Raw genomic sequence first — 23,398 nt, 5'->3', positions numbered from 1 at the left:
AGAGGTTCCAGTTTCTTTTCTTCCATTGAGATATTTGTCTTATTTATACTTCTTGAAAAAAATTTTTTGTCTTTCTTTCAAAGCTGTTCATCTAAGATCTCTTTTCACTTATCCCCCCTTTTATTTTTAAAGCATAATAATTAAGCTTTAGCAAGTGGAAACTTCAAGCTCAACGTCAAGTACCTTCCCAGTATTCTCTCCTGAGGGAGGTGCTCTCATTATTCTGCTCAACAGATGAAAAAAACAAAGGCGCGGACTGGAGGAACTTGCAGAATAAACCCCTAAAGCTGGAAGGGACAAGGCTCAGCGCTCAACCCAGCTAGCTACTTGGCTCTGGAGGCAATGCATTTAAAAGAATAACCTTTAAAAAGCCTTATTAGATACATATTTGTAAAGGATGTGCAAATTATAACAGAATCTCATCTCTTTCCCACCATGGGACAAGTTTTCCAGTTCAGCCCATTAAAAAGAAACAAAAAAAAGCTTTCTCTTTGAGCCTGTCGCCATTTAACACCGCTACTCGAGGCCCCCTTCCCACCTCGCTCGGCAAACGTGTCTTTTATTATGACTCAGCCCAGCTCGCTCCTTGCCAAGCGGCTGACGCTCGCGGCGGAGGCGCCGGGGCCACCGCTCGGGGGCGAGGGCTCGAGCGCTCCTCCCGCTTTACGGCTGCTGAAAACCCGGCCCGCGCCCGGCAGCCGTACCGCAGACGAGCCCGCGCCCGCGCCGCTCAGGTAATCCGAGTCCTTCTGTTTCCGAAGTTTTGCCCCAAGTAGCTCGGCGCTCTGAGGCGGCGCGGCCTCGGCCCAGCCGTCCGGACCTTCCCCCTACTCCCCTCCCGCCCGGAGCGGCGCAGCTGAGGCACGGGCCGCACTGCTGCGTGGGTCCCAGCTCGCCGATGGGGCGTCAAGTCCCGGGCCAGAGGGGCGCCCGGGCGGCGGCTGGGTGAGAGCGACTTGGAGGGGCGCCCGGCGGGGCACCTCGCTTTGGCCGCCCTCGGGCACACGCCTGGAGGCCCCCGCCCACCTCCCGGAGCCCCGCGGCTCTGGATCACCCATTTCCGACACGTTCACACACGCACGCACGCCCGGCCCCCCGGGGCATCCTAGCGGGACGCAGGTAGAGACGGCGGCGCTGCGCAGCTTGCTTTAGGGAAGGCTTTTTGGAGGGGTACCGTTGAATGCCGCTCCGGAGGACGCGCACCAGGGCTTGCTGGAGGAAGTTGAGGAGAGAATGTTGAAGCTTGAGCAGGTTTCTACCCTAGTGTCTGGTTCTTACACCACAGTACCCCCATGGTCTCATTCTTCTATCCTCTTCATCCCCTAGTCCTTCTCCTGTCTTTTCTTCTTCTGCATACTTACTACTACTATTATTTTCTTCTTTATTGGGTATCTCATCCTGTGGTGTCTTCTTTTGCCCCGCACTGTTAGAATAACAAGTACACATACAGTATCCTTTTCTTTTCCGTTGTTCTTAGCAAGGCTTTGCTTACCATGGCTTGTGCATTTGAGGAGCAGTCTATTGGATCCTGGCTGGACTTGTACGTGTGATTAAGTTATTGGGCTGTGTCCTATTGCCTCAGTTGGCCATGCAGAACAAAGGAGATGAATTTGTTTGAAACTGACCCTTAGTAATCTAGATGGTGGTGTTGCTTCTTTTGGTAGGCTGCTGCTGCTGCTGCTTAGTCGCTTCAGTCGTGCCAGACTCCGTGCGACCCCATAGACGGCAGCCCACCAGGCTCCCCCGTCCCTGGGATTCTCCAGGCAAGAACACTGGAGTGGGTTGCCATTTCCTTCTCCAATGCATGAAAGTGAAAAGTGAAAGTGAAGTCGCTCAGTCGTGTCCGACTCTTGGCGACCCCATGGACTGCAGCCTACCAGGCTCCTCCGCCCATGGGATTTTCCAGGCAAGAGTACTGGAGTTGGTGGGCTACACCTTGACAAATAAGCAGTTGTATCAGGAGTTCCTGTAGTATTCACTCCATTCAGTTCAACCCAGTAATCTTTGAATGTCAATCATGGATAGTTGGTGACTGGTTAGGAGAGAAAGATCCAGTTCCTGTCCCCCAGAGATTACACATCCAGGAGAAGGGGCCATGGTGAGCACTACTATAGGTTAGTGACAAAGTGAATGGGGAAGGTAGGGATTAAGGACAGGGTTGGGTTTTAAACTAGGCTTTGATCTTTGAGTTGGATTTCCCCCATTTTATTTATTTTTTTCCCTTTAAGAATTCTTAATAGAAAGACGGGATCTTTCAACAGTATTTTCACCTCAAACTACTCAGACTTTTCTTCTTTGCAATTGGCAGTAACTCAGATCTCAGGACTTCTGGGGAATATAGAAGTAATTCCTCTTCACAAGGGTGATCTAAAGAATTCCTGGTACCATACAAAGAGTTTTATAGACTACTATAGGACCAACAAGAGTGAAATGATAAAATTATAGCTTACAAAAAGCAATATTAGATTCACATAGAGAGCACAATATTTGTTTATTCATTTAATCAACAAATGTTTATTATATGCCCAGCATTGTTATTGGCACTGGAATAAAGTACTGTTTTCTTGGAATATACATTCTTGTGGAGGGACACGTTATTGTTATGTATAATACATAAAAAAATATGATACTGTATAGGAGTTCCTTGGAGATACTGCAGGTTTAATTCCAGACCATCACAATGAAGAGAATATTACAATGAAGGAAATCACAGAAATTTTTTTGTTTTCCAGTGCATATAAAAGTTATGTAATGCTGTACAGCAGTCTAGTAAGTGTACAGTAGCATTACATCTTTAAAAATTATGTACTTTAATTAAAAAATGCCCTGTTGCTAAAAAGTGCTAAACATCATCTGACAATGCAGGGTTGCTGCAAACCTTCAGTTTTTAAACAATGCACTCCCTGTGAAGTGTAATAAGGGAAGGACAATAAAACGAGGTATACCTGTACAAAGTGCTATGGAAAACCTAAAGCAAGGAAAGGTGTGTGTGCATGTCTTTAGCAGTTTAAAATAGCGTTTAAAATAGCCCAAGGGAAAGCCCCTGGAGTAAGTGACATTTCAGTAGAACTTGAAGCAGGTGAGGGAGTGAGCCATGTGATATTTGGGGCATGAGTTTTTCAGGCATAGAGAGTGAAAAATGCAGAGGTCCAGCATCTTGGTGTGTTCAGGTCTTGGCAAAGAAGCCAGCATGGTGGAGTGGCATAGAGAAAGGAGGACAGTAGGATATGTGATCTTAAAGTTAGAGGACAGGTAGTACTAATCAGCTATTATAATGACTTTGTCTTTTCCTTGAAGTGATGTGGGAAGCCTTTGGAGTGTTTTGATCAGTACTAAGAGAACTGTTTAATTTCATTACTCTTGCTATCGTTTTGAGAACAGATTAGAGGAAAGCAAGGGCAGAAGTCAGGATACCAGTTGGGCAATTATGATAATCCATGTGATGAAGATGGTGGCTTAGACTTGGGTGGTATGAAAAGTGATGGTGAAAAGTTCATATTCTAGATATACTTTGATAGTATATTACACAGGATTTACTGACAGGTTAGATACGGAGTGTGCCAGCAAAAGAAACGAGGGAGAACTTTATCACCTAAGTAACCAAAAATGTAGAACTTCCATTTACTGACATGGGGAAGATAGCAGGAGAAAGACATGATGGTGAAGATTAATAATTTGAAATTGGACTTGTTAAGGGTAGGATGCATTTTAAATATCCAAGTGGGGTATGTCAGGCATGCAGTCTGAAGAATACCGGAGTGGGTAGCCATTTCCTTCTCCAGGATATCGTTCCAACCAGGGATTGAACTTGGGTGTCCCGCATCGTGGGCAGATTCCTTACTGTCTGAATCACCAGGGAAGCCCTAAGAACAGGCTAACAATATGCATTTAGGATTCTTTAGCATCCTATATCCAATCCTAAATCCTAAACCCAACAATTTAGGATTGTTCATTATACAACTGATTTTAAAAGCTAAGAGATAGAGTAACTTCATTAAAAATATATGAGATTAGAAAACTGGAAAGGACCAGGGACTGAGTCTTGGGGGCCTCCAACGTTAGGAGATGAGGCACTACCAGCAGAAGAGTCTGAAAAAGAGCTCCATGCTAGGTAAGAGGAAGAGCAGGAGAGTATCGGATCATGGAGAGTATTTGGAAGCCAAATGAAGGAAGTGTTTGAAGAAGTAGGGGGATGGTCAAAGATGAGGATTGAGAATTGATTTAGTAAAGAAAATCATTGATGACCTTGATAATACCATTTTTCATGGAGTGATAGGTGGTGAGGCTTGTTTGGAATGTTTGACAAAGGAGTAGAAGAAGAGAAGTTAAAGAGAGTGATGGTATATATCCCTTGAAGATTTTTATTGAAAAGGAAGGAAGAGAAATGGATCATTAGTTGGAGGGCTATGTGATATAAAGAGTTTTAAAGATGTGCAGAACAACAGTATTAATATATTGTTATGCTTAAGAGAAGTAACCAATAAAGATGGAAAATTGTTGATGCAGGAGAGAGAGGGGAGCAGTATTCTAAAGTATGTTTGAGAGGCTGGAACAGGAGAGGTTATCTGTTTCTAGGATTATGGGCTATTTACCTGTAGTGGTAAGAGAGAAGGAAGGGACTTCCCAGGTGGCACAGTAGTAAAGAATCGGCCTGCCAGTGCAGGAGGCGCAAGAGACATGAGTTTGATTCCTGGGTCAGGAAGATCCCCTGGAGTAGGAAATGGCATCCTGCGCCAGTATTCTTGCCTGGAAAATTCCATGGACAGAAGAACCTGGTGGGGTACAGTCCATGGGGTTGCAGAGAGTTGGACACCACTGAGCACACACATAAAAAGAGAAGGAAAACTGTGTGGACACAGATGCAGGTGTGTGTGTGTGTGTGTGTGTGTGTGTGTGTATGTGTGTGTTGGGGGGTAGATTTTCTTGTTGGATTCCTTTTCTTCTTATTGTGATGAGTGGCAGACAGTGCATAAGAAATTTGTAGGAAACATGATCTATTTTTCTGCATTTGGTCAGGGAAATGACCAAATTTTTGATGAGAAAATACTTGGAGATTCTAAGAATTTCTCAAAGCAAAGAACTTTGTTGTGTTTTGTTGAAGAAAGAAAAGGGAGAATTTCTACCTTGAGTTCTGCTTGGGAGAAGCCTTGGAAAGGAAGTTGAGATTATAAAATAGTAGAGGTGAAGGAGGAAATAAAATAAGCAAGATTATATCATGAAATCTGAGGAAGACTATGATGAGACTAAAAATACTGACTCTTAACCTCCAGTGCTGCTGGCTAACTGAAGTAATGTTTTAAGAATATTACTATCATATAAAACAGTTTACTTTTTAAGTACAAAGTGTAATCTAGTAGAGAACAATGTTGTTGCTGGTGATTAATCACCTTATGGAGAGGTGGTATTAGACCTAGAAAGAGATGTTTGCTAGGAATAGATTTCAGTTGAATTTTGAAAATGACTGGATTGGCAACATACTGAATGTAAGGAAAGAGCGTTTTGATAGCATTGCTCATGGATACCGAGCTATTGGACAAGATGGAGAGAATTTTGCAGTTAGAAATAGTACCTTGTTTGAGATGGCTTTCCTTCAGTTATTTAGGGATTATTTATTTATTAAAGCATAATTATAAAATAGGGTATTGTATGAGGTCTTGGCAAAAGATAGTGATGAAGTGAAGTGAAGTGAAGTGAAATGAAGTCGCTCAGTTGTGTCCGACTCTTTGCGACCCTGTGGACTGTAGCCCGCCAGGCTCCTCCGTCCATGGGATTCTCCAGGCAAGAATACTGGAGTGGGTTGCCATTTCCTTCTCCAGGGGATCTTCCCAACCCAGGGATCGAACCCACGTCTCCTGCATTGGAGGCAGACGCTTTAACCTGTGAACCACCAGGGAGTAAGCCTAATGATAGTGATACCAAGGTGCAAATGACATGATCTCTGCCTTCAAATTAAAATTTCTAGTAAGGAAGAAAAGAATGTATACAAATATCTGGAGAGAATTGATAAATACCATATGAAGAGAACTGAGTGCGTTGAGTTTTTAAAAAATTCACTGTGGATATTATTGGACACTCAAAATTAAAATAGAATAATGAACTCCAGTGTACTCATCAGTTTTCAAAATCTGTCCGTTTTCTGCCAATCTTATATGTTGTGTGAGAGTAAACTTCTGTTTGTAGATTGGGATAGAGCCATTTCCTGGAGGTTCTCTTATGTGGATAGGTAGAAAAAACACTGAACTGAGTAAACTGTAGAGTTCTTGCTTCTAGTTCTGTACCTGCCAGTGGCTTGCTAAACTGATTTTCTGTTGCTCAATTGACCTGTCTGCTTTTCGCTTTCTCAGTAGAGTGTGGCTGTTGTTCTGCATCAGGAGGCTGCAAACACTGGCCCTTGAGTCAAACGCAGCCTTCTCCCTGTTTTCGTGAATAGTAAAGTCTTACTGGAACACAACTGTATCCACCAGTTTATTGTCTGTGCCTGCATTTGTCATAGGTTATAGAGTTTTGTGGTTGAGGCAGAGATGGTATGACTTTTTATGGTGGGCCTTTAGAAAATCCTTGCTGATTCCTGTTCTACATGATCTCTGATACTACTTTAGCTCCAGTATGTTATTCTGTTAGCTGAGTAAAAATTAGTAATAATAGCTGTTACTTTTTTTTTAGCATTTACTAAGAGCCAGCACTGTTGTTTGGTTTGTATTTACTCATTTAATCATCACCAAAACCCTATGAGGTGGGTTCTGTCATTTCTACAAATGAAACTGAGGCCTCAGGTGGGTAGGTTCACTTGCCCAAGTTACATCGTGGTTTACAGTGGGGCCAAGCAGTCCTGTTACAGCGCCCATGTCCTTAATTATAACGCTGCGTTTCTCTTAGATACATAGAAAAGTATATATGAAAAATTTTAGCCAATCAGAGAATGAAAATAAATCAATGATTTGCACTTAGGTAAAATTCTGTATTATAATTATAGATGTATAGGCTTTAAGACACTGACTAATCCTGAATGGATTTTAGGGATGAATGGTGTGTGAAATCCAAATATGCCTGGTTAGAAAATTCTAGTACATCATCATTTTCTCATGAAGCCTTAGTAGATTTCTGAAAGCAGAACACTTTCCTTAAAAAGCAAGTAAATATAAAGTGATATACCAACAAGAGCCTATAATTGTTTCTTCTGACAATATTTACCAGTTTTCAGGAGTCCATGCTTTTAGTATATGACTTGATTGGTACGAAAGAATAGGAGTCAGGGGCCCAGAGTTCCAGACCCAGTTCTGTTCCCAGCTTGATTTTATGTCCTTGTCTTCCCTGGCCTTTGATTTGTTTTAACTGAAAAATGAGCAGGTAGTTTAAGATTGTTTGAGGGCTTCTTAACAGCACAAAAATATAATGGTGTAACTTTTTACATTGCATATTCAAAGAAATAGATATGATAGCAATGTGAAAGAACTAGGCTCTGTAAACATAAAAATTTAAGCTCTCCTTTTTTTTTTCTGTCCACCTATGCAAACACAGATACACAGATATGTATACACAAAAATAGAAGCATCCGCATAAAACTATAAAATCAATGCGATTCATTTTATGTGTGATTTCTGGTCACATTTGATGTGCATACAGCCATGCTCAGATGCTCAGTTGTGCTGTGATCCCATGAACTATAGCCCACCAGGCTCCTCTGTCCATGGAATTTTCCAGACAAGAATACTTGAGTGGGTTGCCATTTCCTACTCCAGGACATCTTCACTACCCAGGAATCGAATCCAAATCTCTGTCTCCTGCATCGGCAGGCAGATTCTTTACCACTGCACCAGTCTTCACCACTGTGAAGCCCCACATTTGATGTGGAACCAGTTAAATTATCTATTCTATGTTAGTGTATTTTCATATTTGTATAAGAGAATGGACGACATTTTTCTCCCTTAGCCAAAAACATACAGTTGTATAGAAAGTGAATCTTGATGAATTCCTTGACCTCTCTGATCTGGCAGTGTGCCTCATGTTTTCTTTGGCAACATTTGATTCATTGCTCAATTTGTTTGCCAGTTAAAAGTAAAGAGTATGCTTGATATCAGGGTTGTCTGTTTTGCATTGTTGCATGGGATATTGATGTTAGACAAAATTGTAATTTAATTGTTTTGACATTTTGATCTGAGTAGTTCCGATAAGAAAGATGATTTATCTTTCATAGAAACCTTGTATGTTCAGCTCAGCATAATTTTCCCCTACTACTTGCTTATAAATGTGGTTTCAATTTTTTAAATGTTGGGTTTTACTCGTAATGGGAATTTGCTCTCAGTGTTAATTACCAAAGTTTGGCTAGGAGTTTATTACAGATATTTTATGTTGTATATGTTCAGTCATGAAAAACTTTAGAAAAATTTATGAATCCTTTAAAAACAGATAATGAAAATTCTATACTCTTTAACTTTTCCATTTTATACATCATATATGAATACTTTCTATATTACAAATGAGTTTTTGCTTATTTACAGCCTTCACATAGAAAATTATTCATGAACTTCTTCAGTTTTAGGGCTTTATTATATTGGTCTAGCCTTATCTTTTGGTAAGTTGATAACTCTGCATAGCCTGTGCTCTCTTACTTTTGTGTATTGAGTCCAATTATTATTGGTGATAAAATGATCTCAATATATTCCTAAATATATTTTGGGTCTCCTTATCTTTTTACATTTACTGAAGGAAAAATGAAACACAAAGCAGAAACACTTTTAAACAAATCGTACTCTCTCTGTAAATAGTAATGATGTAAAATTTTTGTTTATTTTCAGCTTAACAGACTACCCAGTGATTTGACATCTTGGGGCATCTCCTAGTTCTAAGAAGCACTCACAGCATAGTCAGCTTCCAGAGGGGGCCATTCAGCTTTTCTGAACCAAACCTGAAAATATGTTCCCTGCTAGGCTTCAGAACTCTCAGAGAATGCTCAAACCAAAGTAAACACCTTCTGGTTGGTGGTGCACTGTACCACTTTTTTAAAATTGCTGGTTATAGAAGTCTGTTTGATTTTTAAATTACGTTTATGTGATAAAATAGCATCCTTTGTCTGACCTTCAGTGATGTGAATCTGATTGTGAATGACTTGTAGTCTTTGACCCTTTTCCTAAATTTAATCTTGCTAAATTCCCAGAAAATTTTGAAAACCAGGTATTTTCAAGCAAAACAGCTGCTAATTACGCAGGGAGCCTATTCTTGTGTTTGTATGTTTGTGAAAATGCATCAAGTTTTTACTGCTTCTTGTTGAGATAAGGTAGTATGTGAGTGATATTTCCTAGGGAGGCTCTGTCTATAGGTGGTACATGGTTCCTAGGATAAGCCTTTTTCTAGTAAATCACAGCTGAAATCATAGAAGGTTAGCAGTTATCTCTCTTCTAAGAATTTTCCCGAAGATAACCTAATCACCAAGGGTCTCCTGTCTACCTCAGAATAGGCCAGACTAAATGATCTGTAAATCACCACCTTGGAGCTGTAAAATAAGATGATGATTCTCCAACTGGGGTACTCTGAGCTATGTTGGAAGGCTCCAATTCGGTTCAGTTCGCTTGCTCAGTTGTGTATGACTCTTTGTGACTCAGTGGACTGCAGTCTTCCAGGGCCTGGTGTGCTGCAGTCCATGGGGTCACAAAGAGTTATCCCTCTTCTAAGAATTTTCCCAAAGGTAACCCAGTCGCCTAATTAACCCCTGTTAGAGACCCTTGGTTTCCTGTTGAAAACCAGAAAGTGGACATTGGTACAACTAGTGTATATAGTTCTGTCATTTTGTTTCATATGTAGATTCATGCAGTTAACACCACAATCAAGATATAGAACTAATTATCACCACAAAGATCCCTCTTATCAGTCAGTTCTGTTCAGTCACTCAGTCATGTCCGACTCTTTGTGACCCCATGGACTGCAGCACACCAGGCTTTCCTGTCCATCACCAACTCCCGGAGCTTGCTCAAACTCATGTCCATTGAGTTGGTGATGCCATCCAACCATCTCATCTTCTGTCGTCCCTTTCTCCTCCTGCCTTCAATCTTTCCCAGCATCAGGGTCTTTTCAGTGAGTCAGTTCTTTGCATCAGATGAAAGTGTTGAAGTTTCATCTTTAGCATCAGTCCTTCAGTGAATATTCAGGACTGATTTCCTTTAGAATGGACTGGTTGGATCTCTTTGTAGTCCTTATCAGTTCAGTTCAGTTGCTCAGTCATGTGCAACTCTTCACTACCCCATGGGCTGCAGCACACCAGCCTTCCCTGTCCATCACCAACTCCCGGAGTTCACTCAAACTCATCTCCATTGAGTCGGTGATGCCATCCAACCATCTCATCCTCTGTCGCCCCCTTCTCCTCCTGCCTTCAATCTTTCCCAGCATCAAGGTCTTTTCAAATGAGTTAGTTCTTTGCATCAGATGGCCAAAGTATTGGAGTTTCAGATTCAGCATCAGTCCTTCAGTGAATATTCAGAACTGATTTCCTTTAGGATGGACTCGTTGGATCTCCTTGCTGTCCAAGGGATGCTTAAGAATCTTCTCCAGCACCACAGTTCAAAAACATCAATTTTTCAGTGCTCATCTTTTTTTATAGTCCAACTCTCACATCCATATGTGACCACTGGGAAAACCATAGTTTTGACTAGATGGACCTTTGTTGATAAAGTGATGTCTCTGCTTTTGAATATGCAATCTAGGTTGGTCGTAACTTTTGTTCCAAGGAGCAAGCGTCTTTTAATTTCATGGCTGCAGTCACCATCTGCAGTGATTTTGGAGCCCAGGAAATAAAGTCTGTCACTGTTTCCGTTATTTGCCATGAAGTGATGGGGCTGGATGCCATGATCTTAGTTTTTTGAATGTTGAGTTTTGAATGAAAGTTTAAGGCAGCTTTTTCACTCTCCTTTTTCACTTCATCAAGAGGTTCTTTAGTTCTTCTTCACTTTCTGCAGTAAGGGTGATGTCATCTACATATCTGAGGTTATTGATATTTCTCCCAGCAGTCTTGATTCCAGCTGCCTTTGGGATGAAGCTAAGCTTCTTATCCTAGTGAACAAAGCCTGGTATAATCCGGCCTCCATTAAAGACTCTATCCTCATGTCCTGTCCATTATCCTAAACCTACTTTGTGATATAAGTAGTCCTTCTGTGCTCTCATCTTTGCACACATATGGACACTCTGCCTGGACTACCTTTCTCCTTTCTCTAAATGACAGGTGCTCACGTATCTAGCAATATCTCTTTTTGTAAATATCCACACCTATTTCCTCCAGAGCCAGTCATTCTCCCTCTACTGTGGTCCTGTATTCCTTGTGTATATGGCTGCCTTTATTAGCACCATTTTCTTTTTTTTAAGTTTTTAAAAAATTATTTATTTTTCATTGGTGGATAATTGCTTTACAGTGCTGTGTTGGTTTCTGCGATACATCAGCATGACTAAGCCATACTTATACATATGTCACCTCCCTCCCATTTCTCACCCCATCCCACCCCTTTAGGTTGTCACAGAGCACCAGGTTGAGCTCCCTGTATCATACAACAAATTCCCACTGGCTGTCTACTTTACATATGATAATGTATATGTTTCAGTCTGCTCTCTCAATTTGTACCATCTTCCCCTTCCCCACTGTGTCTACAGGCTGTTCTCTATGTCTGCATCTCTATTCCTGCCCTCCAAATAGGTTCATCAGTACTCTTTTCTAGATTCTATATATATGCATTAATATATGATACTTGTTTTTCTCTTTCTGACTTCCTTCCCTATGTATAATAGGCTCTAGGTTCATCTACTTCACCAAAACTGACTTAAATTTGTTCTTTTGTATGGCTGAGTAATATTCCATTGTATATATGTACCACAACTTCTTTATCCATTCATTTGTCCATGGACATTAGATTGTACCCATGTCCTGGGTGTTGCAAATAATGCTGCTATGAATATTGAGTATTGACACCAGTTTCAGTATATTTTCATCTACCACCCCCATCATGCTTTGTTTGCCACATGGACAAAAACAGTGTCTTTTTATTATTTACCTCCTTATTTATCTATCATTATAGTGCCCAGAATGTGGTATCTGCTTTTGGTTCAGATGGTAAAGAATTGGCCTGCAATGTGATTTTGCCTGGGTTTGATTCCTGAGTCAGAAAGATTCCCTGGAGAAGGGAGTGGCTACCCACTCTAGTATTCTTGCCTGGAGAATTCCATGGATCGAGAAGCCTGGTGGGCTACAGTCCATGGGGTTGCAAAGAGTCTAACATGACTGAGTGACTACACTTTCACTTTTCAGAGTGTGCTTATTAAATTTATTAAATGAATTTATCTTCATGACAAAAGCTAAGTACCCTATAATCTGCTGTATCATAGCAGCCCAAATCAAAGCTACTCTCAAGTAGCCCCACCCCCATGTGAAGATGTTCTTCCCCAGATAAATTATAAACTGGTAAGTATCCTCTATCCTGGTCCTTGCTAGACACATAGAGGTTGCCTAGTCAGGTGTGTTTAGGGGTTGAAGATAGAGCTTCATCTTATCACTTCAATGCCTTTTACTGATTAAGCAAAGCTGATAGACTGAGAAGAAAATAGACTGTTAATAAATGAGGATTTCTTGACCTAAAACTGAAAAGTGAAAGTCTCTCAGTTGTGTCCCACTCTGCAACCCCATGGACTATACAGTCCACAGAATTCTCCAGGCCAGAATACTGGAGTGAGTGGCCTTTCCCTTCTCCAGAAGCTCTTCCCAACCCAGGGATCAAACCCAGGTCGTCCACATTGCAGGCGGATTCTTTACCAGCTGAGCCAGAAGGGAAGCCCTGAAGCTGTCTGGGAGTAGCCATAAAGGTCCAGGTTTTGCCCCTTTTTAAGATGACAAAGGAGGATAGCACACACATTATGTATGTGTGTGTTGGGGAGGCTATGGTTGGGTGGGTTGGTGAATAGGGCAGAAATGAGAAGGATGATGACTCCTAGGGTTGTACAAGGAAAGTCTGTTTTGAGATAGTTCCCAAAGATACTTGATGTAAGTAGATAGGGGAACTTTGTAAGTAAAGAAGCAAGAAGCTTAAGAGTAAAAATAGACGTTCAAGAGTTGTATTAAGCAGGTAGACCTAAATAGGGATGAGGAGGGTTAAAACCAAATTGGAGCTGAACTTTATAAATGGGTCACATGTAGATCTCAGGAATGCCATCTGCTGGGCCCATGCTCCGGAGAAGGCAATGGCACCCCACTCCAGTACTCTTGCCTGGAAAATCCCATGGATGGAGGAGCCTGGTGGGCTGCAGTCCATGGGGTCGCTGAGGGTCGGACACGCCTGAGCTACTTCACTTTCACTTTTCACTTTCCTGCATTGGAGAAGGAAATGGCAACCCACTCCAGTGTTCTTGCCTGGAGAATCCCAGGGATGGGGGAGCCTGGTGGGCTGCTGTCTATGGGGTCGCACAGAGTCGGACACGACTGAAGCGACTTAGCAGCAGTGTAGCAGGGCCCATGCTCAACTTTGGAAGACACTTAATGGCAAGTTACACTGCATGGTAGGCATGGTACGGGGAAAAGTAGAAAAATAGAACAATTACCTCAGGTTGGCCATGTATTTCCCCCAAGTAAATATGAATATGTGGTCTGAAACAGATGGTAGACAGATATGGGAAATCATGGGTTTTTATAGTGATAACAGATAACTGTAGGCCATTTGGGCTTAGAATTCAGTTCAATTTAGTTAAATTCAGTAAACACTGAAAACTATTCTTTGCTGAGGAAAAAAAAAAAAAAAAGAATACCCTGATATGCCTTTCACAGAGGTTTTATGTGCTTGGCGGAATGAGAAAATAAAACAGTCATTACATGGTGAGATATTATTTTATCTTGTGTTTTTTTTTTTTTTAATTCACAAAACTAAGTTTTTATCTGAGACTCTGATTTATATTTTATTACATAGACGAGAGATGATGGTTTGATGCTCATATTAGATAGCAGTAGCTTATTACATATATTTAGGGTTTGCTTTTTCAAAAGTTTATTTTGCTACTCTATTTCAGCTCACTCTTTGTTTCTTGTTCTGATATTGAACATGTTGAGTGTGAAAAATGAGGTTGGTAAACTTGAAAAAAAAGTTTTTTAGAATATCAGCTTTTTGTTAGAACAGTCTATGTGTCCTTCATTAAAAACCGTATCTTATCCTTTTTGGAAATATATGACTGATTAAAGTAGGAGTAATAAGCACAATTGTTGGAATATAAAAATTAACACTGTTTTACATTTATTTAGTTGTGTTCTCTAGAAAGATTATTCCTATTCTTAGAGATGTAGTTACTTTAATAAGAGATCATCTGGTTTAGCCCTTTTTATTTATAAAGAAGTAGTAAATGACTTGCTCAGATTCACATTGGTCTGTCTCAGATGAGATCAACCCGGGACTAGAAATTCATGTTCTGGCTTATAATCCAGGTCTTTCCCACTATCCAAATTCATATATTGGAGTTTAAAACACACACAACACACACACAAACACCCCCTGTAATAAGTAGTGGCCTTCCTATTTTTTATTAAAATGTGCATTTGCATTTTCAGTGCACTTTTATTCTTTATTTATTTATTTTTTTTCAAGTAATGGAGCTACTAAAAGACTCAGGATTGCTTCTTAATTTACTTAGTATTTTCTTCAAGCCTCTCTGATCTTTTAGAGGGCTGTGAAGATAGAATACCAAGTGACTATTTTTCCAGGGTGGAGGATAACCTGAGGAAACAGGTAAGAGAGTGAGGGGAGAAGGGTTGGAAGGAGGGATGGTCCAGAAGAATATTTTCCCCTGGTTTTTAGGAAATTTCCACTGGTCTTTCCCAAAATGAGAAAATAAGGGTTAATGATGCAGTGGATTTTTCCACTCTTGTTTATTATGTAGCCATATCTGTCCTACTCTTTCTAATAAACATTATTGATAAAAAATTGATAACCCTATATCAGTCCTCTCATATATGTATATTTTTGTTTTGTTCTGCTTTGTTTTTTAGCTTTATGGGTATGTGAAGTCTTAAAAGTGTAGGAGATGCTCCTCCAGAATCTATAGTGCTGTATAGGGAGAAAATGCCCAGTGAGGCCTCTTGTAAAAAACCACTGGATGATATTTGGGACTAGAAGTCTGGGATGAGAGAGGTGATAAGGGACAGGTGTGTTTTAAAGTGGAGGAGATGGCGGATTTGAGGATACTGGGAAGTTGGGAAAATGAAGATTGTTTCCTCAGTTGGCTTTCTCAGGGTCAGAGCTGAGTGAGGTTTACGTGGGAAGAACGTGCAGTGGACAGTGACTTGGAAGCATGCTTGTTTGGAATTCTTTGTGTCTGCACTGGATTCGTTTGGTACTCTTACCCCAGTTAGGGAACCACTGAGTGTTTACCCTCAAAATGGGAACTTAAAAATGCTGATTGTTAAAGTGCTTTAGGTTCCTCAAGTGAAGTATACCACTCTAAGGTTCAAAGACTGTTTCTTCACTTGGATACAGCCTTTGAAACTGGGTTCAACTGAAGCTTTACAAAGTGGCAGTAGAGCTCCTAATGACAGCAGTCTTGCCTTTTGTTCATGTTTCCAACACCACCTGCATGTTATATGTGCTCTGTAATTATGAAGTGATGTGAAAAAATTATTTAATTTTTTTGGAAAGTTGCTTTAACATGTTAGTGGGATACCGGCAGCATTACTAGGACTAAAAAAAAGAAAAGAAAACTGCTTTCCAGATGATCTGACTTTATAGGAACATAAACTCATGCTGCTAAAGCAAAATGAAAAAAAAAACAAACAAACCCCAAATAATATTCCTTTTCCTTCCACCGATAATATCCATAAATAATTGTCCATAATAAGAGGATACGCTAGAGAGCATTAAGAGTCAGAGCATCTGGAATCAAACATACAGAATAAAGCATACAAAAAACTAGTGTTGATTTTTTTCCTCCATATCATGTAAGCCCTAAATGTGTTTTCCTCCTGGATCAGGAAGAGAAATAATTCAAAGATCAGTTTGTGTTTGATTGGCTTTTCTGTTCATATATAAAAGCAGTGTGGGAAAAATGGAAACATTTAACATTATTCCTATTTGAAGAAGTTTGGATAAAAAGAGCCAAGTGACATAGATCACATATGTAAGACTTGTTTACTTATTGTGTTATTTTCTGAGAGCAAAGTACAGGTGAGCCTAAATAATTTGAGGGTTAGGGGCACATATCCCTTCTCCTCATCCCTGCCCTACTCAGTTGAAATTCCACTTTTAACTTTACAGTTGGCCTTTCCTGTTATGATACCACATCCGTGGATCCAACCAACCCAGTATTATGTAGTACTGTGGTACATATTTATTGAAAATAACCCAGGTATAACTAGACCCACATAGTTTAAACCCATATTGTTCAAGTGTAGTGCCAACAGTACCACTATTTAAAAATAGAGTATTATTCTGATTTGTTACATATGTTTTAAATTGACTTTCAGAGAATATTTTCTTTGAAAAACATTTTATTTTTATAAAATTTCTCTAGTGATCAAAATATTACAGAGTCATTGCAGAATATTTAGAAAGCCTAGAAATATATAAAAATATGTTTGCCTATAGAACTCTGATTTTTATTTTTAAATATTTTTTCTTTAAATATTTCTTATTAAATGTTGTTTCTTTTTCCCATAAACAGATGATTGGTATTAGAGCTTTTTGTTTCTGCTGGTGGAAACTTCTTCAGAACTCAACAAAAAGACAGCACTATCTTTCTAAATGGAAGTCAAATCAGAATATGTAACCATTTTGTTTTCACACATCTACTGAAATCAGAAGGAAAATTTCCTGTCTGTATGATTTGGGGGTTATTTTAATTATGGAACAGTTCTTAAAATATTTAACAAATATATTGAGAATACCATAGACTTAAAAGAATATTTTTAGGGACAAAAATATGGAAGTACTATGAAAACCAATGAAAAATTGCTAAGATGATATAGAAAAATCATCAGTATTGTAAAAATCTCTAAAATGGCTGGTGCTCTGAAAATTAAAGGTAGGTCTGATTCAGAATTGACAAGTCTGAAATAGTTTAGAGAATTAAGTCAGTTGTTGGTGGAGAGGTGTCTGTATATGCTTCTTTGAATTAGGAGGTGGCAATGGCAACCCACTCCAGTCCTCTTGCCTGGAAAATCCCATGGACGGAGGAGCCTGGTAGGCTACAGTCCATGGGGTCACTAAGAGTCGGACATGGCTCAGCGGCTTCACTTTCACCTTTCACTTTCATACATTGGAGAAGGAAATAGCAACCCACTCCAGTGTTCTTGCCTGGAGAATCCCAGGGACGGGGAAGCCTGGTGGGCTGCTGTCTCTGGGGTCGCACAGAGTTGGACACGACTGAATCGACTTAGCAGCAGCAGCAGCAGCAACAGCAGGGCTTCCCAGGTGGTGCTAGTGGTAAAGAATCTGCCTGCCAATGCAGGAGATGTAAGAGATGTGGGTTTGATACTTGACTGTGGAAGATCCCCTGGAGGAGGGCATGGCAACCCACTCCAGTATTCTTGCCTGGAGAATCCCATGTGGAGAGGAGCCTGGCGGGCTATGGTCCATAGGGTCGCAAAGAGTTGGACACAACTGAAGCAACTTAGCATGCATGCATGCAGCTCTCATTACATGTCAAATAAAAGTAATCAAAGGTGAAGAGACCACTTAGAAAAAGTATTAAAACACAACAAAGTTAGTTAAAACAAGTCAATTCATATGACAGAATTAGAGTAGGGAAGGGCCCTATAAAATTGAGATTTATTTGTTTTCTTTTAAATTGTTTGATATAGAGGTGCTAGTAGACTCTAGTTTATACACATAGTAATTGCTTTATCCTATTTGCTTCATTGTCAGTGTTCTGTCATATTAGGAAGCTACTTGTGAACAGTCTATATATTTCTGGACTTTAATTAGCCCTGGGAATGTGCAGAGTTTTAAAGTAAAAGTAATGTTCAGCTTCTGATAACTTGCACATAGTGAATCACTTTTAGAAGAATGCTACATAAACCATTGTACAGAGGAGACAGGAAAATATAGTTTTGTTCTGTGGGGAGGGATTTGCAGATTCTGTGAGATCCTGCAGAGAGTTTGCCAAATCTACATTACAGCGCATTATCTCCTGTGGGGACCAATCAGCAGGACTGCTTATAGTTCTCAACTATCTCTTCTCTATGCTTTTGTCCTACTATGTAAAAAACCCTTCTGTTTGCTGGAAACAGTAAAGGTGTTGGAACACTGAGAGGAAAGGATAAAAGAATAATGAAAAATAGCAACTACATGAGAAGGACGTTTAAAGCAAGTTTGACAAGAAGCCTGAGAGTCAGGTTGAAGGGTGATTAGATAAGCTGATACAGTTTTGCATATACTTATTTTAAGAAATCGCTGTCATATTCAAAGGGGAGAAAGCCATTAGATTGAATGAAGAATACCTGATGTGTCTGAAGTTCTTTTTGTGAAAATTCTAAATACTTTAATGCTATACACTAATGATTAATTATCTTCCTGTTTTTTTCTTTTTGTAGTCAGATTTTAAAATTTATTCTCCCAGTTGCCTGTTTAAAAAGAAAAAAGAAGTGACTGAAGAATGCAAAGTCTAATAAGAAAGAAATTTAAAAGTAATCATTAAAAGTTAGAAGGCATATTTGGAAATTAGGATGCAGATATATGTATTGGTGGGAAAAAACAAAGAATTCCAAATAATCTGATGTATTTCCTGGTTTTAAGCTTTATTCTTTTCTTGATTTAGACTTTATAGTTTTTGTAGGTTTATTCCAGAAACTAATGTTCAAGTTTAAACTTGAACATTAAAACATTAAAACTAATGTTTAAAATGTGTTTTTTATTTAAAGAAATAATGTATATGAGACATATATCTTATTCTAACCAATCTGTAACAATTTTTAGTTTAAAGTAATAAAAGGTTTCATAGTTTAAAACTTTATATGTTAAACTCTAAAATGATCATTTTAAATTTTGTTGTTAGATTCGTATGTGTCTGTGTGTGTATATATTTGTATCATTTTACCTTAGTTTCTTATATTTACTTAATGTAATTTCAAGAACTTTTTGAGGGAAAGGGTTATCATCAATTGGTCATTTACATTGTCTTAAATAAGATCCAGAGGATTCCCAGGTGGCATCAGTGGTAAAGAATCTGCATGCCAACGCAGGAGACACAAGAGACTTAGGTTCGATCCCTGGGTCAGGAAGATTCTCTGGAGTAGAAAATGGCAACTCACTCCAGTATTCTTGCCTGGAAAATTTCACCAACAGAGTAGCCTGGTGGGCTACAGTCCATGGGGTCACAAAGAGTCAGATACAGCAGAGCACACGCCTCAAATAATATAGAACGCTTATTTCTTCTTCACATAATAGTGGGAGGGTAGTTTGTAAGCTTCAAACAAGTTTTTAAAATGAATAAAGTTATCACAAGTATGTTTTCACTTGACACAATTTGTCTAACATAACAGCTAGTTATTCAGGGATTTTAATGCTTAATGCATTAAAGTGAGTTAAAAGAAATAAAATGTTTTATTTGGACAAATTCCAAGTGAATGTTAAGTTAGATTATAAATAATTTTTCATTAGGTTAAATATTTGTCATTTTTAAGTAGATAACACTTTAAGACATCCTACTATGATTCACTTCTCAGGTGAAAAAGTTAAATGAAATATCAAAGTATTTGCCTATATTTTCCTTCTTGTAATAATTAGAATAAATTCATGCAGAATAGAAGGAAGACTTTAGTACATACTATTATTTTAAAGTACTTTCAGTCTTTATTGAGCAAATGTTTTTTTGTAGAAAGGACTAACACATTTTGATATCTTACTTCAGGAACAATGCTGTAAAGATTAAAAGGCATTAATTTGAAGTATGTGTAATGTGAATTTTCATTACACTTCAAAATAATTTTTTTGTTTTCAAACTCATTTTACACACAATGAAAACTTTTTCTTAAAAAAATCTTTGTATTAAAGAGATTTAGTGTATATGTATAATTCTCTGTGTTTTTAAAAAATAATTGTTCAAAAAATTGATAATAAGAAGGTAGTTTTCCCAATAGGAACTGTTTTATTTACCTTTGTATCCTTAAATCCAGCACAAGTGTCTTGTCAAGCACATATTCAATGTTTACTGAGTGAGTTTCAGTATTTTTTCAGCTAAATTCTTATTTTAATCAAGCTAAGATACCATATTTGTTTTATAATTCACTGTAAATGTATTTAAATGTTTCCAAATACAGTTGTTAATTATATTTGAATCACTCAGCTTTTCTGCTTGTGAGAAATAATCATTTGAATATAAAACAAAGTATCTGGGCTTCCCTGGTGGCTCAGACGGTAAAGCGTCTGTCTACAATGCAGGAGACCCCAGGTTCGATCCCTGGGTTGGGAAGATCCCCTGGAGAAGGAAACGGCAATTCCAGTACTATTGCCTGGAAAATCCCATGGACAGAGGATCTTGGTAGGGTACAGTCCATGGGGTCGCAAAGAGTCGGACACGACCGAGTGACTTCATTTCACTTCACTTCATCTAAAGTACAATGCATTTTTCCTTCTAATGCTTTGCAATATTATATAAATTTTCTGAGCACAGAAAATATCTCTTTCTGATACTAGTCTTTTATTTTGGTTGGTTCCTTTATTTTCTTTCTATTGATTATTTTGTACTTATCTTTATTTCTTAGTTGTAGTCTTATGTCCTGATGCCTACACACATCTTTTTCCTTTCATTTGAACTTTAAAAAGTTTTTACCTTTTCTTAATACTTCCACTAGCTAATCTTTGTATGTGTGCATATGTTTGTGTATGTCTGTTTGTGTGTGTATTTTAGAGACAAAATTACTGTAACAAAGATATACCTTGGCTTAAATAAGATAGAAGCGTGTTTCTTCTTGACATGACAATAGTAGGATAGTCAAGGCTGTCAAAGTGGTTAGTTCCACACGGTTACCAGTCCCAAGTTTTTTAAATTTTATTGCTTTGTAGTCCAGAAGGAAGTTGTCCTTGTTTGCAAGGTTAGATCTGGGTCACTGCCATGTCTGCATTCTAGTTTGAGAAATAGGATTAAGCAGAAGTAGAAGGCAAAGAATGTCCTTTTAAGAAAGTGGCCCCAAAATTTCACATTCCATAGGAACTTTTGTCACACGGCTGCAAGGAATGCTGAGAAGTATAGTCTGTATATTCCTGGCCTCTCATTCAGCTGAATCTCCATCACTATGAAACATGAGAAAATAGATTTAGGTGACCACTACTAGCTCAGCTGGTAAAGAATTTGCCTGCAAAATGTAGGAGACCTGGGTTGGATCCTGGAGAAGGGAAAGGCTACCCACTCCAGTATTCTGGCCTGGAGAATTCCATGGACTCTATAGTCCATAAGGTTGCGAAGAGTGGGACATGACTGAGCGACTTTCACTTTCACTTTGCAAGTCATTTTCACTGCCCATTGCATTTAAATTTTTATCATGCTGACTACTTATTGTGTTTCATTTGTGCTGTTAAGGAAAAGATCAAGGGAAGGATAGAGTATTCCTGTTTTTCTAGAATGTGTCTACTGTGACCTAGCAGCATGATGTATATAGCATAATTAGTAGGATTCCCAATAAGAAAACTGGATCCTAGTAAATAGTAGTTGAAGGCCTAGGTGACCCCATGTAAGAATTTTCCCTTCAGGACCAGTGTTAACAGAATTTGGACCTGAGGGATTTTATTAAGAGAGTTTGGGTTTCACACACAGCATAGCTGGCTGTCCATCATTAAACACACTACTTCTTTACGTTGTTATTGTGATAATTTGCCTCATTTCTTTCATAGCACTTTGGTGAAGTCTTCATTCCCAGTGCTGCTTTTGGTATATTGTCCACTGCACTCTCTTAGCTTAATAAATGTAGGACCTATTAGAACATTTTTCGTTTATGGCTTATGTATTCTATCTTGAAATGTAACACTTTCAACATTGAAATGCTGGAATTGCTGTGTTGTAAAAGCTGAGGGAGTTCAGAGACATCATATACTGTGGATGGAACTCTAAAATGTCAGCTGTTTGGAGAGCAATTTGTTAATATTTATGAAAATTACCAATACATATTCCCTTTAGTATTTATTATATCATATCTATGTATTTAATGTATATTTCTGCAGGTATACTAACATGAGACATAATGTGTTTATAAGTTAGTTGTTACAACATTGTTTGTAATAGCAAAGATTATAAATATCCTGAATAACTATCTATCAGGGATTGGTAAAATGAACAATGATACTGCTATAAAATGGTATACAATACAGCTATATAAAATGTTGAAGCTGTTTAAATACTGAAATGAAAAACTCTCTAATTTTTATCACCATGAGGGAAAAAAGTGCAGAACACTATGTGTGTTAAGACTTCTGGGTATAAAGAAGGAAATGAAATAGTATACATATATTCTTATAAGCATATAAAATATTACCTCCACAGAATTACAAATGCATTTGGCAGAACCAAAATATTTTTATTTAAGTATTACGCTATAAACTCCCTCTTAGGAACCCTAATTGTATCCTTATGAAATTATGTCCATTTCAATATGTATAGGAGATTTTTTTTCATTAAGATGAAAACCAGTGTGTTCATTTTAGAAAATGTGCTGATTGACAATTTCTGTTCTCTCTGATTTAGAAATTCTATTCAATAGTATCCACACTAATTGTTTATCCCCTGTGTGTCTGAACACTGCCATTGATAGGCACTTGGTTACCTTCCCAAGGAAGCTAGTTCTGTTTGTGTAGCTACAGTGAGAAAACTCAAAAAAAATCTATCTAGGGTGGGACAGAGATCTGGGAACTAGATATATTACAAACCTATCAGTTCAGTTCAGTCGCTCAGTCGTGTCCGACTCTTTGCGACCCCATGAACTGCAGCACGCCAGGCATCCGTGTCCATCACCAACTCCCAGAGTTTACCCAAACCCATGTCCATCGAGTCGGTGATGCCATCCAACCATCTCATCCTCTATTGTCCCCTTCTCTTCCTGCCCTCAATCTTTCCCAGCATCAGGGTCTTTTCAGATGAGTCAGCTCTTCTCATCAGATGGCCAAAGTATTAGAGTTTCAGCTTCAACATCACTCCTTCCAATGAACACCCAGGACTGATCTCCTTTAGGATGGACTGGTTGGATCTCCTTGCAGTCCAAGGGACTCTCAAGAGTCTTCTCCAACACCACAGTTCAAAAGCATCACTTCTTCTGCGCTCAGCTTTCTTTATAGTCCAAATCTCACATCTAATACATAATTACTAGAAAAACCATAGCCTTGACTAGACGGACCTTTGTTGACAAAGTAATGTCTCTGCTTTTTAATATGCTGTCTAGGTGGTCATAACTTTTCTTCCAAGGAGTAAG

General features: G+C 38.9%; 1 protein-coding gene and 1 non-coding gene across 6 annotated transcripts in view; both read left to right on the top strand.

Moving 5' to 3' along the window:
- The first annotated feature begins 596 nt into the window (after nucleotides 1-596).
- NAALADL2 (N-acetylated alpha-linked acidic dipeptidase like 2) overlaps nucleotides 597-23,398 on the top strand; it is a 1,576,761-nt gene continuing 1,553,959 nt past the window's right edge. For all 5 annotated transcript variants that reach the window (XM_061415500.1, XM_061415503.1, XM_061415502.1 and 2 more), the window contains exon 1: nucleotides 597-734. The gene's annotated coding sequence lies outside the window, so the exon portion shown is untranslated. The remainder of the gene's footprint in view (nucleotides 735-23,398) is intronic.
- TRNAC-ACA (transfer RNA cysteine (anticodon ACA)) lies at nucleotides 20,340-20,412 on the top strand. The gene has a single exon. It is a non-coding gene; the product is annotated as a tRNA-Cys (tRNA).

Source organism: Bos javanicus, chromosome 1 (genome assembly GCF_032452875.1).
Source record: "Bos javanicus breed banteng chromosome 1, ARS-OSU_banteng_1.0, whole genome shotgun sequence".
Taxonomy (NCBI): Eukaryota; Metazoa; Chordata; class Mammalia; order Artiodactyla; family Bovidae; genus Bos; species Bos javanicus.
This window is presented reverse-complemented; position numbering and strand designations above follow the sequence as displayed.